A 6,953-nucleotide genomic window follows, 5' to 3' on the forward strand; every position below is an offset into this window, starting at 1 on the left:
GCACTGCCACATCACAGTTCACGCTGAACGTTGCACGCAAGGAGAAGTCGTTATCAGACTTAATGTTCACGGCCTTGCAGGTTTTATGACAAATGAGTGTTCCGTTGTTCCGATACCAGCAGAATTATAACATCCGCTGAGACCACACCGCAGTTACACCTGGAGCTAGCTCCACGGTCAGTTGTACAACTAGCGCTTATTTTGAGAGCTGGTGACTAACAGACCGGACACCATTTCTGATTTCATCGTTCTGAATTTCATGTGCGTATTTGGTGTCTTTTGTTCTATAATCTGTCCGAAACGAGAAATTTTATGAAACTTCCTGGCAGATTAAAACTGTGTGCCCGACCGAGACTCGAACTCGGGACCTTTGCCTTTCGCGGGCAAGAGCTCTACCAACTGAGCTACCGAAGCACGACTCACGGCCGGTACTCACAGCTTTACTTCTGCCAGTACCTCGTCTCCTACCTTCCAAACTTTACAGAAGCTCTCCTGCGAAGCCATGTCTCCGCAATATCCTTTCTTTCAGGAGTGCCAGTTCTGCAAGGTTCGCAGGAGAGCTTCTGTAAAGTTTGGAAGGTAGGAGACGAGGTACTGGCAGAAGTAAAGCTGTGAGTACCGGGCGTGAGTCGTGCTTCGGTAGCTCAGTTGGTAGAGCTCTTGCCCGCGGAAGGCAAAGGTCCCGAGTTCGAGTCTCGGTCGGGCACACAGTTTTAATCTGCCAGGAAGTTTCATATCAGCGCACACTCCGCTGCAGAGTGAAAATCTCATTCTGGAGAAATTTTATATTTACAGGAGCACTGAAAACGCCAAACGCGCCATTTTGTATTCCGTTTTGTAAAACTCCACGGCGAAAATTGCTTTATCGACATATAAAAACATTACGAGAATCATATTTTACTAACGAATGCCTAGTGGGTGGAGTTGAATAAATCAAAATGCAGAATGCTACAGAGTTTACTGCACCATTACTACTTTTATTAACATTATACACATCAAAAAAAGTAATTACATTACCTCGGTTCCGAGAGTCCCGGAACCTGTACAGAAAATTGGAATAGAGATCAACTTAAACATCATTTCCGCCTTTTTTATTGCTCATGAAAACCACACATTGGAGTTGTGCCATCATACAGCGAGACCTTCAGAGGTGGCGGTCCAGATTGCTGTACACACCGGTACCTCTAATACCCAGTAGCACATCCTCTTGCATTGATGAATGCCTGTATTTGTCGTGGGATACTATCCACAAGTTCATCAAGGCACTGTTGGTCCAGATTGTCCCACTCCTCAAAGGCGATTCGACGTAGATCCCTCACAGTGGTTGACGGGTCACGTCGTCCATGCCTTTTCAATCTACCCCAGGTATGTTCGATAGGGTTCATGTTTGGAGACCATGCTGGCCGCTCTAGTCGAGCGATGTCGTTATCCTGAAGTCATTCACAAGATGTCCGCGATGGGGGAGCGAGTTATCGTCCATAAAGACAAATGCCTTACCAATACGCTGCGGATATGGTTGCACTATCGGTCGGAGGATGGCATTCACGCACCGTACAGCTGTTATGGCGCCTTCCATGACAACGAGCGGCGTATGTCAGAGCCACATAATGTCAACCCAAAACAGCAGGGAACCTCCACCTCGCTGCACTCACTGTACAGTGTGTCTAAGGCGTTCAGCCTGACCAGGTTGCCTCCAAACTCGTCTGGTTGAAGCTACACTCCTGGAAATGGAAAAAAGAACACATTGACACCGGTGTGTCAGACCCACCATACTTGCTCCGGACACTGCGAGAGGGCTGTACAAGCAATGATCACACGCACGGCACAGCGGACACACCAGGAACCGCGGTGTTGGCCGTCGAATGGCGCTAGCTGCGCAGCATTTGTGCACCGCCGCCGTCAGTGTCAGCCAGTTTGCCGTGGCATACGGAGCTCCATCGCAGTCTTTAACACTGGTACCATGCCGCGACAGCGTGGACGTGAACCGTATGTGCAGTTGACGGACTTTGAGCGAGGGCGTATAGTGGGCATGCGGGAGGCCGGGTGGACGTACCGCCGAATTGCTCAACACGTGGGGCGTGAGGTCTCCACAGTACATCGATGTTGTCGCCAGTGGTCGGCGGCAGGTGCACGTGCCCGTCGACCTGGGACCGGACCGCAGCGACGCACGGATGCACGCCAAGAGCGTAGGATCCTACGCAGTGCCGTAGGGGACCGCACCGCCACTTCCCAGCAAATTAGGGACACTGTTGCTCCTGGGGTATCGGCGAGGACCATTCGCAACCGTCTCCATGAAGCTGGGCTACGGTCCCGCACACCGTTAGGCCATCTTCCGCTCACGCCCCAACATCGTGCAGCCCGCCTCCAGTGGTGTCGCGACAGGCGTGAATGGAGGGACGAATGTAGACGTGTCGTCTTCAGCGATGAGAGTCGCTTCTGCCTTGGTGCCAATGATGGTCGTATGCGTGTTTGGCGCCGTGCAGGTGAGCGCCACAATCAGGACTGCATACGACCGAGGCACACAGGGCCAGCACCCGGCATCATGGTGTGGGGAGCGATCTCCTACACTGGCCGTACACCACTGGTGATCGTCGAGGGGACACTGAATAGTGCACGGTACATCCAAACCGTCATCGAACCCATCGTTCTACCATTCCTAGACTGGCAAGGGAACTTGCTGTTCCAACAGGACAATGCACGTCCGCATGTATCCCGTGCCACCCAACCTGCTCTAGAAGGTGTAAGTCAACTACCCTGGCCAGCAAGATCTCCGGATCTGTCCCCCATTGAGCATGTTTGGGACTGGATGAAGCGTCGTCTCACGCGGTCTGCACGTCCAGCACGAACGCTGGTCCAACTGAGGCGCCAGGTGGAAATGGCATGGCAAGCCGTTCCACAGGACTACATCCAGCATCTCTACGATCGTCTCCATGGGAGAATAGCAGCCTGCATTGCTGCGAAAGGTGGATGTACACTGTACTAGTGCCGACATTGTGCATGCTCTGTTGCCTGTGTCTATGTGTCTGTGGTTCTGTCAGTGTGATCATGTGATGTATCTGACCACAGGAATGTGTCAATAAAGTTTCCCCTTCCTGGGACAATGAATTCACGGTGTTCTTATTTCAACTTCCAGGAGTGTATATGCGGCACTCATCGGTGAGGAGAACGTGATGCCAGTCCTGTGCGGCCCATTCGGCATGTTGTTCCACCCATGAGTGTCGTATGGTGTCGTGGTTGCAAAGATGGACCTCGCCATGAACGTCGGGAGTGAAGTTGCGCATCATGCAGCCTATTGCGCACAGTTTGAGTCGTAACACGACATCCTGTGGCTGCACGAAAAGCATTATTCAACATGGTGGTGTTGCCGTCAGTGTTCCTCCGAGCTATAATCTTCATCTGCATCTACATTTATACTCCGGAAGCCACCCAACGGTGTGTGGCGGAGGGCACTTTACGTGCCACTGTCATTAGCTCCCTTTCCTGTTCCAGTCGCGTATGGCTGGCGGGAAGAACGACTGCCGGAAAGCCTCCGTGCGCGCTCGAATCCCTCTAATTTTACATTCGTGATCTCCTCGGAAAGTATAAGTAGGGGGAAGCAATATATTCGATACGTCATCCAGAAACGCACCCTCTCGAAACCTGGACAGCAAGCTACACCGCGATGCAGAGCGCCTCTCTAGCAGAGTCTGCCACTTGAGTTTGCTAAACATCTCCGTAACGCTATCACGCTTACCAAATAACCCTGTGACGAAACGTGCCGTAGGTAGCCGTCATCCACTGCAGTAGTAGCTCTTGGGCGGCTTGAGCGAGGCATGTCATCGATAGTTGCTGTCTCTCTGTATCTCCTCCATGTCCGAACAACATTGCTTTGGTTCACTCCGAGACTCCTGGACACTTCCCTTGTTGAGCGCCCTTCCTGGCACAAAGTAACAATGCAGACCCGATGGAACCGCGGTATTGACCGTCTAGGAATGATAGAACTACAGACAACGCGAACCGTGTACCTGCTTCCTGGTGGAACGACTGGAACTGATCGACTGTCGGACCCCCTCCGTCTAATAGGCGCTGTTCATGCATGGTTGTTTACATCTTCGGGCGGGTTTAGTGACATCTCTGAACAGTCAAAGGGACTGTGTCTGTGATGCAATACACACAGTCAACGTCTGTCTTCGGCAGTTTTGGGAACCGGGGTGATGCAAAACTTTTATTGATGTGTGTATTATTATTGCGATTATTAATGTCTGGAAGTAATGTGTACATTATCTGCATAAATATCCATCATGTCGTCCTGTCTTGTCAATCTTCCTGTCCCTCACATCTAAAGACTATGAAGCAGTGATATTAAGAAACTAAAGGGTAAAATTATCGAAGAGTAGTGTTATTTTGCATAGTTGACGGTGAACACCATGCAGAAGCGTCTTGGGCCAACACCGACTCAAAGGAAGGCCTCGGCGCTTGTTGGTGACGTCACGTCAGCTAGGCACAGCGAACGCCAGGTCTGTTGCAGGCATACTCAAAATGGTGGTGTCTCCCTCTCTGACACAGGAAAATGTGAAACTATTGGCGGTAGTTGACCAACACACATTGTTCTGAGAGTTTTCTGTAATCAATTAATTGTGCAATTCATTACACTTCTAAACAAATAGTGTACTCCTGAACTTAAATTTCCACCTGTATTAAGGATTGACATACAAAAACAACTTCATGGACCAGCAGCAACACAATTCGTGCTTCTTTACCTTATTTGTAAATCTGAGGAAGTTACGTTTGTACTGGGTTGCTTTTACAAGAAACTGTGAACATATTGGTGCTCTTCTTTAGGTATCTTGGTTGACTATGGGGTGAGGAGCACTGAATGTTAATGAAACATCTTGCGATTGTACACGTTTGGGGATAGGGTGGGGGACAGAAGAAGAGGCAAAAGAGAGATATTGTTTTATCAAATAAATTTTTTTTATCTTATAAAGTTTCTCCTTTCAGTTACAAGAGGGGAATATTTATCTTTTCTAATGGGCATGTTTAAAAAGTTTAAGCTCAGCAGTATTTTCGATGTATGAAGCTATTTTGTTTCTTGTTTAGAATTTCTTTCGTTGAAAACGACTGTAATCTAATGAGTGGCAACAGTTGGACATTTACACATGTAAATTAGTTCACATTTCCAGTGACGATGTCAAACGAAAATAAATAAAAGAAACGAGTTCATTGTAAGGGGGTTGGGGTAAGTTTCGATAACAAAATGGATCAAGTAAATATAGTTACTTGAATGTAAGATTTCCGAAGCTTGCAATGGGGCAAAGCATCTTCTCATATTGATCTACGTTTGTTTCGACAGGATTCAGTATACGGAACTATGATCTTCATTTGTAGCTTTACGATAGTAAGAATATCTTTCATCTGAATAAAACTGCAGAATCCAAAGCAATACCAAACATTTTGTCCAAAAATAAGAGATTTATAGTGATAAGCACGCCCAGGCGTTTCTGCCTGCAACAGACCTGGCGTTCGCCGTGCCTAGCTGACGTGACGCCACCAACAAGCGCCGAGGCCTTTCTTTGAGTCGGTGTTGCTTGGGCCCAGTTGACACAGACATGGCGTGGCGCGAACGCGTGGTGCAGACGTGGCGCTGTTTCACGCCGCCTCCATGTCAAGAAGTGAGGCAGTCGCTGTGACACGTCCCATAGTGGTCTGCACCACGTCCGGTTGCCCCCCGCAAGTGGCGTACCGAAGGGACGCGTGGCGGAGACTCCGAGTGGTGCGCTCCTGTTCCCATAAATCTGAATTCTTCGGATATGCCTAAAATGTTTTATGTAGATGAAGCAAAGCTACATCCCTCTCTGGCGATAATTTCTCAGCAATACGTTTACGTTTCGCGTAAAAAATGAAGAAACCGTCTTTCGGGATTCTTGCGTGTTCATGGCTATGCATTATTTCTCACTCTATTTTGAGGAAACACTGGACTCGCATTCGGGAGGACGACGGTTCAATCCCGCTTCCGGCATCGCTCCAGGCAAATGCCGGGGTGGTCCTTTGAAAGGGCACGGCCGACTTCCTTCCGCATCTTTCATCTACATCTACATCTACATTTATACTCCGCAAGCCACCCAACGGTGTTTGGCGGAGGGCACTTTACGTGCCACTGTCATTACCTCCCTTTCCTGTTCCAGTCGCGTATGGTTCGCGGGAAGAACGACTGTCTGAAAGCCTCTGTGCGCGCTCTAATCTCTCTAATTTTACATTCGTGATCTCCTCGGGAGGTATAAGTAGGGGGAAGCAATATATTCGATACCTCATCCAGAAACGCACCCTCTCGAAACCTGGCGAGCAAGCTACACCGCGATGCAGAGCGCCTCTCTTGCAGAGTCTGCCACTTGAGTTTGTTAAACATCACCGTAACGCTATCACGGTTACCAAATAACCCTGTGACGAAACGCGCCGCTCTTCTTTGGATCTTCTCTATCTCCTCCGTCAACCCGATCTGGTACGGATCCCACACTGATGAGCAATACTCAAGTATAGGTCGAACGAGTGTTTTGTAAGCCACCTCCTTTGTTGATGGACTACATTTTCTAAGGACTCTCCCAATGAATCTCAACCTGGTACCCGCCTTACCAACAATTAATTTTATATGATCATTCCACTTCAAATCGTTCCGCACGCATACTCCCAGATATTTTACAGAAGTAACTGCTACCAGTGTTTGTTCCGCTATCATATAATCACACAATAAAGGATCCTTCTTTCTATGTATTCGCAATACATTACATTTGTCTATGTTAAGGGTCAGTTGCCACTCCCTGCACCAAGTGCCTATCCGCTGCAGATCTTCCTGCATTTCGCTACAATTTTCTAATGCTGCAACTTCTCTGTATACTACAGCATCATCCGCGAAAAGCCGCATGGAACTTCCGACACTATCTACTAGGTCATTTATATATATTGTGAAAAGCAATGGT

The 6,953-nt window shown here is 48.6% G+C and overlaps 1 non-coding gene across 1 annotated transcript; it reads left to right on the top strand.

Annotated features, from left to right (window-relative positions):
• Window positions 1-632: 632 nt before the first annotated feature.
• Window positions 633-707, top strand: Trnap-cgg (transfer RNA proline (anticodon CGG)). Its single transcript has one exon. It is a non-coding gene; the product is annotated as a tRNA-Pro (tRNA).
• The last annotated feature ends 6,246 nt before the right edge of the window (window positions 708-6,953 follow it).

This window comes from Schistocerca cancellata, chromosome 5 (assembly GCF_023864275.1).
Source record: "Schistocerca cancellata isolate TAMUIC-IGC-003103 chromosome 5, iqSchCanc2.1, whole genome shotgun sequence".
In the NCBI taxonomy this organism is placed as follows: domain Eukaryota; kingdom Metazoa; phylum Arthropoda; class Insecta; order Orthoptera; family Acrididae; genus Schistocerca; species Schistocerca cancellata.